The sequence below is a fragment of the Narcine bancroftii genome, chromosome 3 (assembly GCF_036971445.1).
Source record: "Narcine bancroftii isolate sNarBan1 chromosome 3, sNarBan1.hap1, whole genome shotgun sequence".
In the NCBI taxonomy this organism is placed as follows: Eukaryota; Metazoa; Chordata; class Chondrichthyes; order Torpediniformes; family Narcinidae; genus Narcine; species Narcine bancroftii.
Genome location: NC_091471.1, coordinates 38,088,867 through 38,101,364, shown reverse-complemented (window position 1 = coordinate 38,101,364; position 12,498 = coordinate 38,088,867). Strand labels below are relative to the sequence as shown.

The following is a 12,498-nucleotide window of genomic DNA, read 5'->3' as shown; positions in this document are numbered from 1 at the left end:
ACCCCTTCTCCAGAAGTACTTAAAACATCGAGAGTACTCCACTAAAGCTGTTTAATTCCCCTGGTCCGTATTGGGATCCCTTATATCCCATTATGACTATACATTAAATCTATGCCCTGTCTACATTCTAAAGGAGCTGAATTGTAACCTCTGCTGCCCCTATTCCAGGGGGGCTTAAAACATTAACGAACAATATTCCAAAGAAATTAGTAAACAACAATGAAGAATACATGTAAGCTCATTAAAATACAATAAGAACTGAATAAAACACAAAAAATGTAAAGCTCATTGAAAACTGCAATAAAATGCAAGAAGAACTGAATAAAACCACAATAAATGTCAAACTCATTGGAAACTGCAATAAAATACAATAAGAACTGAATAAAACACAATAAATGTAAAGCTCATTGAAAACTGCAATAAAATGCAAGAAGAACTGAATAAAACCACAATAAATGTAAAGCTCATTGAAAACAGCAATAAAATACACAAAACTGAATAAACCACGATAAATGTAAAGCTCATTAAAAACAGCAATAAAATACACAAAAACTGAATAAACCACGATAAATGTAAAGCTCATTGAAAACAGCAATAAAATACACAAAACTGAATAAACCACGATAAATGTAAAGCTCATTGAAAACAGCAATAAAATACACAAAACTGAATAAACCATTAAAAAAAACGAATAAAATTGTAACATTATGGCACTTTGTCATTAATTCTTTGAATGTGGGTCCAGCCTTTCTCTCTTGTTCTTACTGCGGTGTCTGTAATTAAAAGTACACAGAAGGGACCATCCCAGGCAGGTTTTAGTTGATCCTCTTGCCATGCTTTTACATATAACCAATCACTAGATTTTAATAAAATGAATAACAATCTGACTTTCCTTTGTGTTAGTGTAAAAATTGTAAAATGAAACACAAACCATATTTGCATGGGTTTTGAATATGTTAGACCTTATTAAAATGCAGTTGGAGCTGCTTGTCTGTATGGGGCACAACCCTCCAATTTGTTAGAGTGAGTACATAACAGACATTGCAGCACAAGAGCCCCTGCAAGAGAACTTGAAACATATTCAACCTTTAGTTCTGCCTTAAGTAAAATGCCTTGTGCCACAGCTCACAGGAGCTGGCCTTATTTAAAACAGTCTGTAAAACAGGCACCAAAAAAAGTTAAAAGATGTTCTTATGAAGATTGCACACACAATAATTTAAGTACAGGCTAGTTTCTATTATATTCCACTTAAAAGTTCTGCTGCATGAATCCTGGAGCTTGTGGAGTCATTATTGAATCAAGAAATATTGGTACCATGCCAATCTCATTCTAACATGCCAATTTCTCCAGTCCTTAAGTCAAGATGTACTGAATAGCATCTGGTACAAGATCTGTGAGTTCTTAATGATATTATTATTCTTATGCACCCAATTGTTCTGAACTATGCCACCAATTTAAATCATATTCCACCTATTGCAGTACTCACACAGCACCATAGACCAGTTCGCAGGTTTATTTCTCCATTAAGCTGAATCCAGTCGCGCAGGGTTTACCTCCGTGATTATTTACAATGTAACTTCCGCACTACCGGATTTAAATATAAACCTGATGAATGGGGGAAAGTTATCATGAATTAAATAACAGCGGCAATACAGAGAAATTGTGCTGAGGCATTAATTTCACTCCAGAGGAAAATGCACCAGAGAAATGAATGATTAAACTTATAGGAATCCCCATAGGAATCCCCAGAGGTATCTTTATTCTCCAGAGGTGGGTGATCTTTAAACTCACGGACCTTGACTGCTGAATGTGTAGAAGAAATGTATTAAATGTGTTGATAGGGCTCCATACCTCTAACTGCAAGACAAGAGCCTGAAGCCTCAATTTCAAGTGCCACAGTGCACTTAAAGGGACATGCACACTCCCCCTTCAACTGGCTGATCCAGCCACTTTACACATCATATCCTTTCTTTATCTCACATACATTTAAAGTTAAGATGTATAGAACTCACCCTATTTGCGCAAACATTTCTCCCTGCAAATGTTATAACATCACTATTCTCAGGTAGTCCCTGTGCAAAATCACATTTGAATACAATTTATTTCATAAATTGGAATTAACTGGTAGTTAAATTCGCTAATTCTTCAGTATTGAAAAATGATCCTTTATGACATTTAAATTTTAGCATGAATTTTAATCAATATTGGTCAGTGACTGAAGTGGGAAGTCATGATTTATGAAATTATCTCTGGTCTCTACTCTCCCACTCCCTGCACTTCTCCCAACATTCAGGAGCTGGCACACAGTCCCTGCCTTTTCCATGTTACTCATCTACTATTACTTTAACTGCTTGCATCAAAATGTTAGCCTTTGCTTTCTGCTTATCCTCAGATGTCTGGACAAATGCTTTTTGTGTGATCTGTAGAAGCTGGGTTATTCCCTGCTCATGCCAATTTTCTGTCTTTTGTAATTTTCTCTTAATGTCTGGGGCTGAGTTGGTAACAAAACCTGTTAGTACCAATTGTTCCCCTGCTGGGGATTCTATGTCGAGACCCCCATATTGTATATATATTTGGTCCCAAAAATTGGTCTAACTGTTCGGCACATCCCTGGGGATCTTCTATCAGGGAGGTCAGTTCTTTCTTAAAGTTACACACTTCAGTACTGGTCAGGGGCACATTTACGAAACCGAGACCCTCTCTCATGGGAACTTCCCGCAGTGGTCTCATCCAATTGGTTTCTGGCTTATTAGGTCTGGGTTCCTGCTCCCTGGGAAATGAATCAAAGGGTTCTGCCCTTTCTTCCTGAAGAGTCTCACGCTGTTCTGAATTAAAGTTACCTCTCTCTCCTGCCAACAGAGGTGGTAATCGAGTGCTTTGTGAGCAAGTTATCATACCACTCCTGCTCTCTTCTCTCTTCTCTAGTGGTGGGGGAGGTGGGGAAGGTGCAGAAGGGTAGGTCATAGGAGGGGAAGGAAAGATAGGAGCCGGCATAGGAGGAACATAGGGTGGAGGGAGGGAATGTAACACATCCCAACCCTGTGATTCAGGGACAAGAGGTTCCTCCTCTCTCTTATCCCTGGATTCTTTCTCATTCAAAACCAGCTGTTCAATGGATCCCTTGAGCCAGCAGGCTGCATATTCCCTGCTCTCAACATTGTCTGGCTGGTTTTGATAGAGCCATAAGTTCAAACTTCACACATCCATTCATTCTCGGATCCGAATTTTGGCCAGTACACGGAGCTCCCTTTAACCGGGTATCCCACCCATTCATTACAACAATACCTGACCGTCGTCAGTTTGTCTTTACCGCGGGTCTTTCCTGTGCCCCACTCAGATAACATCATCCCAAGCGGGCTGTACGTAGCTATCTGGTGGTCACGTCCTGTGTCAGGACTCTCATCTCTACTGCCCGCTAGTTTGTCTTTACCGCGGGTCTTTCCTGTGCCCCACTCAGATAACATCATCCCAAGCGGGCTGTACGTAGCTATCTGGTGGTCACGTCCTGTGTCAGGACTCTCATCTCTACTGCCCGCTATTCCCATACTTAGGAACAAGTAAAATACTCTTACCGAGTTCTGGCAGTACTGCTCTAGCGCGCGTCCTTCCGCCGTTTGTTCTCAATGCCTCTTCTCGGATATCACTCGCTTCTTCCACTGACCAGCCACCCGTCGCCCGTGAGTCCAGCTGAATCAGCCGGGGTGCACCTACTCTCGTCGTCGGGGTACTCTGTCAGTGGAGGGAGTGTGATCCCGGACGAGCCCCCATTTGTTAGGAATTAAAGTACCTTTAAAGAAATTGCTCGAGACAAAAATTGAGAACAAAGAACATTTATTACAACAACAATGCAAAGTTGGGTGCTTCCCCTTACCCTGGGAATACACACACACACTGGGGCTCACCCAACTTTTATACAGTTGATTTCAGTGTAGGAATACCCTCCCCCTTACATTCTTCTGCCTCCTGCTGGAGAGGTTTGGCATTAGGCAATCCTGCCTGCCTACGTGCAATTTCAGTATACTTGGAGAACCAGGGGGGGGTATCCTGTCGGTGTCCCTTCATGTCATTGTCCTTATTCACACCTTCCTGATTCTCGGGGCTACAGTCTCTTGATATGCAGAGTTGACTCATTCTATCTAGGGTTGGCTAATTTCATATGTATAAATCTGTGTATGGTTAGCTAATTAGAAATGTATGACTTGGTACTTCTGTCCAGGGCTAGGAGACCCTTATCTGATCCAGACTACCTCAACTTCCTACATTCTATTGTACCTTACCATTCCTTATCTTAGTCCTATGGTCTTGTCACAAAGGATAGAAGATTCTTATGTTAATCGTGCTGACTCTGCTTTCCTGCATCCTAAGCCCCAAACTTATCCTGTTTGAACTGGTTACAGCCATTTTACTGATGAACTTCAGTTTCTTCCATGTTCATAATTTTAGGTCAATTTTCCCATCTCTCACAGGAGGGTTGTGCCCCATACAGACAAGCAGCTCCAACTGCATTTTAATAAGATCTAACATATTCAAAACCCATGCAAATATGGTTTGTGTTTCATTTTACAATTTTTACACTAACACAAAGGAAAGTCAGATTGTTATTCATTTTATTAAAATCTAGTGATTGGTTATATGTAAAAGCATGGCAAGAGGATCAACTAAAACCTGCCTGGGATGGTCCCTGCTGTGTACTTTTAATTACAGACACCGCAGTAAGAACAAGAGAGAAAGGCTGGACCCACATTCAAAGAATTAAACCAGCTTCTGAACCACAACATCACGACACACAGATTCAAACCCCAACCTGGCGTGCAGTTCCTCATCCATCAGACCTGAAACTTACACTGCGCCGTGACAAAGTGCCGTAATGTTACATTTTTTTCGTTTTTTTAATGGTTTATACAGTTATTGTTGTATTCTTTATTGCCGTATTTTTATGGGTTTTACATTTATTTTCGTGCTTTAATGGTTTATTCAGTTATTGTTGTATTTTATTGCTGTTTTCAATGAGCTTTACATTTATTGTGGTTTATTCAGTTATTGTTGTATTTTATTGCTGTTTTCAATGAGCTTTACATTTTTTGTGGTTTATTCAGTTATTGTTGTATTTTATTGCTGCTTTCAATGGGTTTTACTTTCATTGTTGTTTACTCATTTTTTGGAATATTGTTCGTTAATGTTTTAAGTCCCCCTGGAATAGGGGCAGCAGAGGTTACAATTGTGCTCCTTTAGAATGTAGACAGGGCATAGATTTAATGTATAGTCATAGTGGGGTATGGGTTAACAAGGGATTCCAATACGGACCAGGGGAACTGAACAGCTTTAGTGGAGTACATCTAATTTGTATCTTAGCCTACACAGGTATTAGAGACAGGAGTTTTGAAGCGATAGCACAAAGGGCATGGTGGGACAAAGACATACAGAATGGTAGTCAGGATTGTACATGTAACAGAGAGAGAGAGAGTTAATACATATGCTAATGTACACAGACAGGCTGCAACTCCCAAGTTCAATGATACATATGCTAATGTTAGCAGACAAGCTGCAACACACAGTTAAATCATAAGAAACAATCCCCCCCCAGCTTGGTCACTTTTCATCACCCCGTGAAGGGGAGCACCAGTTTCCAACAACGTGAGCTGCTTGACACTTTAATATCAGGCTCCAAACAGCCTTCGGAGATCGGTGGCCCTAGGGTTCGGGGCTGAAGAGGACATCAGATACTAGCCACAATTGAACGGAACCGCCTGACTACTCGTTCGCTGCTGAAGGCAGCGTTTCTCACAGACTGCTACTTGTTCGCTGCTGAAGGCAGCGTCTCTCACAGACTTCGTCAGGACAATGCTTACAAAAGTCGGGTGGTTAAAAGACACTGCTTCAATGTTTCAACGTGAATCTGCCCATGCCCATGTTCAGACGTGGCAACTTCGGACTGATGTGGGATGGACTAGACTCTTTACTGAGCACTGGAGCCTGATACTCACAACCCTAATAAGCAGCTGGACTCGCTACTCTGACCTTCATGGTGCTCCCCTACCTAAAGACTTTACACAGGTGTTACATTTCGGTTATTGACCAGCTGGGTAAAACTACACCTTACACTTGAAAGATCAGTATTACTGATCTAAAAGAAAAGTGAGGAAGGGGGGGGGGGGATCAGTCACACTGACACTAGTAGCCAAAGATCAGTAACACTGATCATGGTGAAAGATCAGTATTACTGATCTAAAAGAAAAGTGAGGATTGTGAGAGATGGGAAAATTGATCTAAAATTATGAACATGGAAGAAACTAAAGTTCATCAGTAAAATGGCTGTAACCAGTTCAAACAGGATAAGCTTGGGGCTTAGGATGCAGGAAAGCAGAGTCAGCACGATTAACATAAGAATCTTCTAGTCTTTGTGACAAGACCATAGGACTAAGATAAGGAATGGTAAGGTACAATAGAATGTAGGAAGTTGAGGTAGTCTGGATCAGATAAGGGTCTCCTAGCCCTGAACAGAAGTACCAAGTCATACATTTCTAATTAGCTAACCATACACAGATTTATACATATGAAATTAGCCAACCCTAGATAGAATGAGTCAACTCTGCATATCAAGAGACTGTAGCCCAGAGAATCAGGAAGGTGTGAATAAGGACAATGACATGATGGGGCACCCACAGGATACCCCCTGGTCCTCCAAGTGTACTGAAACTGCACGTAGGCAGGAAGGATTACCTATGCCAAACCCATCCAGGGGGCAGAAGAATGTAAGGGGGAGGGCATTCTGATACTGAAATTGACTGTATAAAAGTTGGGTGAGCCCCAGTATGTGTGTGTATTCCCAGGGTAAGGGGAAGCACCTAACTTTGCATTGTTGTAGTAATAAATGTTCTTTGTTCTCAATTTTTGTCTCGAGCAATTTCTTTAAAGGTACTTTAATTTCTAACAATCTGTTGATCATCCAGAATATTTGGAGTCACAGGTACTATGTATCATAAATTGGCTAGTTGGACTTGCTTGCAGAGATCCAAATGCCATCTATGAGGAAGATGAAGGAAGTGGTGGGAATAAATGCCAGGAAGTGTGATCATAGTCGAATAGGATTTCATAAGCAATTTTAAGGAAAGAAAATTAAGTCCAAAACTGGAATCTTAAATTCAAATGAAGGTAGCACTGGATAAATTAGATAGGTGAAATAAAGGAATATTTCCTAATTCCCAACACACTAATTTTATTGGGATAAAGCTCCATATGTTACTAACTGCAGAAGTTATGAATAGTAAAATACAAAGTATTAAAAATTTGTGAGAGGGCAGAAGATTTGAAAAATTGCTCTTGACAACAGGCTGGTGGAAAATATAAAATTAGTCAGTTAGAACATTACATACATTCAAAAAAAGGAACCCACCAGAATATTGGAGGATGAGGCTGAAGAAGAAATCCTGGGGAATAAGGACTTGAGCACCTGAATAAATATAGGACTAATCCAGACAAACTAATGGAACTAAAAGCTGTCAAATTCCCTGGACCTGATGGTGTATCATTCAAGAAGAAATGGCTGTAGAGATCTTGAATGATCTACCAAAATTCCAACATTCTGGAGTAGACCCTACAGGTTGGAAATCCTCAAATGTAACATCTCCGAATCAACTATTTCCTTTAAGAAAGGGAAATCACACTGATAAATTCATTGGAGTTCTTTGATGTTGTGTATTTGATTTCCAGAAGGCATTTGATAAGATGCCGCACAAGAGACTTATCACTAAGAGACAGAGGAATGGAGTCGGGGGAAGTATATTGGCATGGATTGAGGATTGGTTAACTGGCAGAAGGCAGAGAGTCAGGATAAATGGGTGTTTTTCTGATTGGCAGACAATAGTAAATGAGGTGGCACAGGGGTTGATGCTGGGCCCACAGCTGTTCAACATTTACACTGATGATTTAGAAGAGGGGACAGAGTGTCATGTAGCCAAGTTTGCAGATGATACTAAATTGAGTGGAAAAGCAAATTGTACAGAGAATATGGAGAGGTTGCAGAAGGATATAGTTAAGTTAGGCGAGTGGGAAAAGGTCTGGCAGCTGGAGTACAATGTTCGTAAATGCAAAGTCGTCCACTTTGGTAGCAAAAATAGAAGAGCAGATTATTATTTTAATGGTGAAAAACTGCAGCATGCTGTAGGGCAGAAGGACTTGGGAGTGCTTGTACATGAATTGCAAAAAGTTAGGTTGCAGGTACAACAGGTTATTAAGGTGGCAAATGGATTGTTGGCCTTAATCACTAGAGGAATTGAATTCAAGAGCAGGGAGGTCATGCTGCAATTACACAAGGCACTGGTGAGGCCGCGCCTGGAGTACTGTGTGCAGTTGAGGAGGTTCACCAGGTTGATCCCGGAGATGAGGAGGTTGACCTTTGAGGAGAGACTAAATCGTCTGGAATTATACTCACTTGAATTCAGAAGAATGAGAGGAGATCTTATTGAAATATATAAAATTATGAAAAGGGATATATAAGATAGAGGCGGGAATATTGTTTTCACTGGTATGTGAAAACTGGCCTTAAGTTTCGGGGGAGTGGATTTAAGATGGAGATGAGGAAAAACTGTTTTTCCCAGAGAGTAGTGAATCTGTGGCATTTTCTGCCCAGGGAAACAGTTGAGGCTGCTTCATTAAACATATTTAAGGTTCAATTAGATTTTTACATAAAAGAAATCAAGGTATATTGGGAAAAGGCAGGTAGGTGGAGTTGAGTCATGATCTTATTGAATGGCAAATCAAGCTTGATGGGCCGGATGACCTACTCCTGCTCCAATTTTTATGTTCTTATGACATATAAGGTAGGGAAAAGAAGAGATCAAGTAATGTATTTGAATTATCACCAGTCATCTGATTACAAGGCATGAACTGCTGGCAATGGAGTAACACAGGTTATAGACAGAGAATTGGCCTATAAGCACACCGGTTGTTTGTGTTGGAGTATCAAAAGATTAAGCATGGAAGAATGTGAGGTTAACCTCTTTAGTAGAATAGAAAAGCAGAGAACTGTTTAAATGGAGAGAAATTATAGAATGATGTGGAATTGAGGGATTTTCATGTTCTTGTAACAGTTAACATGCAAATCATTCTGCTAGCAAATAGAATGCTGGCCTTAATTGCAAAAGGGATTGAGAATAAAAACAGGGAAATTTGTACGAGTGTTTAACACTTTGGTGAGATCATATTTTCTTTAAGTTATCAGATAGATTTTGCAGGTAATGTCAGCATTTATTGCCCATCATCAAATGCCCTCAAGATAGTGACACCAGCTTGCCTTCTTGAACTGCTGCAACCTTTCTGGCAAAGATACCCCCATATTACTTTCTGATGAAGATGTATTTTTTATGAGAGTTCCAGAATTTAAAGCCAGCACTAATGAATGACTGGCAATTTATATGCAAGACAGAAATGTCTGCAACTTAAAGGGAAGCCTGCAAATAATGATATTTCTATGGCAATAAATGCATATTTTTCTGGGTGGCAACGTTTGTAGGTTTAGGAGCTGCCATCAATAACATCCTTACATAATGTATTTTAAAGACTCTTTACAGCCAAAGTGTACGAACAATGGAGGGAATGAATTTTTAGGTAGCTAAAGATTTATCAATTCTGCTTTGTCATGGATGGAGAGGTCCTTAAATACTTTTGGTACAGCATTCATCCAAGCAATAGAATAGGACAGTACAGAAATGGACCATTTGGCCCACCAGATTCATTAAACAAAAGATGTACTGATGATGGAGATGCTTCAGAGGAGGTTCACTAGGATGATTCTGGGAATGAAAGTGATATCATATGAGGAGTGTTTGACAGCTCTTGGCCTGTGTCCATTGGAATTTAGGAGAATTGGAGGGGGAGGTGTGGTGGAGGAAACCTCATCAAAACATTTTGAATGTTGAAAGACGTGGACAGAATAGATGTAGAAAAGTTGTTTCCCTTAGTGGGAAAGTCTTGGACAAGAGGGCACAACTTCAGGGTTGGGCATCTGCTTAGAACAGAAATGCGTAGGAATTTCTTCAGCTAGAAAGTTGTAAATCAATGGAAATTGGTGCCACAGGCAATTGTAAAGGCCATGTCATTGGATGTTTTTAAGACAAAGATTGACAGGTTCTTGATTAGCCAGGGCATCAAAGGTTTTTGGGAGGTGGCCAGGCAGTGGGGTGGAGTGGGGAAATAGATCAGCTCATGATTAAATGGCAGGGCAGACTCGATGGGTTGAATAGCCTACTTCTGCCCTTGTGGTGCCCATTGTATCCATTTATGCACTTCATTTATCTGCATTAGATCTATAACCTTCTAAGTCATGGCAATTCAAGTATTAAAAGAGCCCTGGATTGGTAGATGCGAGATACTTGTATTTTCCGTTTGCTTGAGATTGTGTGTTGCATAATCATCTAATAATGGCGAGGCATGCCAATTTTAAACTTCTGTATTTTTTACTTATTTATTTTCTGCAATTTTTTTTGCCAGTTACTTTAATTCCAGACAACTTGTCTAGAAGTTGTTCAAATGATGTCAGTGCATCTGCCTCCACCAGCACTCCAGGCAGCACATTCCAGAATAAAAGAAAGCAGAAGGCCATTCTATCTCTTTTATCCACTTCACTATTCAATTAAAAAACCGCTGGTCTTCTCTTTAATGCTACTTTCCTGAGCTAACACCATTTTATTTGTTCCTTTTACAGAGGAACATACTTCCTCTTCCAATATCTGAGATTACAAATGCTCTTTACACCTCAACAAATCCTCCTTTTAAATTAGAATTTTATGTTTCAGTGAGATCACCCTTATTCTTCTAAACTCCAAAGACAGATTTAATTGATCTCTTTAGTGTCTCTGGATAGGCCAATCCCTTCATTTAGAGCAGTGGTTTCCAAACTTTTTCTTTCCACTCACATATCACTTTAAGAAATCCCTTGTTAATCATAGAGCACTTATTGCATAGGGATTACTTAAAGTGGTATGTGAGTGGAAATAAAAAGTTTCAAAACCACTGATCTAAAGGAATTTGCCTGGTGAATTTCCTTTGAACTGTGACTAATGCTTCTGTATTCCTTCTGAGAAGTCTAGAACCAAGAATCAGTCTCAGATAAGGAGTACACCATTTACAACTGAGATGAAAAGTTTCTTCATGTCATTCATAGTAAATCTTTGGAGTTCTTCACCCGACCCAATTGTGGAGGTTCAGTCACCGTTTACAATACTCTAAGTGTGGTCTCATCAGTCCACTGTGTAATTATGACAAAAAGATCCCCATTTCTAATGCCAATAGGCTTTTTAACTTGCTGCACATGCCTACTAACTTTTCATGGTTTATGAACAAGAATATCTCTTTTTTCTTTGGCTTGGCTTCGTGGACAAAGATTTATGGAGGGGTAATGTCCACGTCAGCTGCAGGCTCGTTTGTGGCTGACAAGTCCGATGCGGGAAAGGCAGACACGGTTGCAGCGGTTGCAGGGGAAAATTGGTTGGTTGGGGTTGGGTGTTGGGTTTTTCCTCCTTTGTCTTTTGTCAGTGAGGTGGGCTCTGCGGTCTTCTTCAAAGGAGGTTGCTGCCCGCCGAACTGTGAGGCGATATCAGCCCACTGGCGGTGGTCAATGTGGCAGGCACCAAGAGATTTCTTTAGGCAGTCCTTGTCTTTGGCTTGGCTTCGCGGACGAAGATTTATGGAGGGGGTAAATGTCCACGTCAGCTGCAGGCACGTTTGTGGCTGACAATTCCGATGCGGGACAGGCAGACACGGTTGCAGGGGAAAATTGGTTGGTTGGGGTTGGGTGTTGGGTTTTTCCTCCTTTGCCTTTTGTCAGTGAGGTGAGCTCTGCGGTCTTCTTCAAAGGAGGGTCCTGCCCGCCGAACTGTGAGGCGCCAAGATGCACGGTTTGAGGCGATATCAGCCCACTGGCGGTGGTCAATGTGGCAGGCACCAAGAGATTTCTTCAGGCAGTCCTTGTACCTCTTCTTTGGTGCACATCTGTCAAGGTGGCCAGTGGAGAGCTCGCCATATAACACGATCTTGGGAAGGCGATGGTCCTCCATTCTGGAGACGTGACCCACCCAGCGCAGCTGGATCTTCAGCAGCGTGGACTTGATGCTGTTGACCTCTGCCATCTCGAGTACTTCGATGTTAGGGATGAAAGCGCTCCAATGAATGTTGAGGATGGAGCGGAGACAACGCTGGTGGAAGCATTCTAGGAGCCGTAGGTGATGCCGGTAGAGGACCCATGATTCGGAGCCGAACAGGAGTGTGGGTATGACAACGGCTCTGTATACGCTTATCTTTGTGAGGTTTTTCAGTTGGTTGTTTTTCCAGACTCTTTTGCTTTGGCGAGTCTGTTGTCTATCTCGTTGTCGATCCTTGCATCTGATGAAATGGTGCAGCCGAGAAAGGTAAACTGGTTGACCGTTTTGAGTTTTGTGTGCCCGATGGAGATGTGGGGGGGGGGCTGGTAGTCATGGTGGGGAGCTGGCTGATGGAGGACCT

General features: G+C 41.2%; 1 protein-coding gene across 9 annotated transcripts in view; it reads right to left on the bottom strand.

Moving 5' to 3' along the window:
- Nucleotides 1-12,498, bottom strand: part of ctif (CBP80/20-dependent translation initiation factor) — a 316,523-nt gene that overhangs the window by 186,361 nt on the left and 117,664 nt on the right. The window lies entirely within an intron of this gene.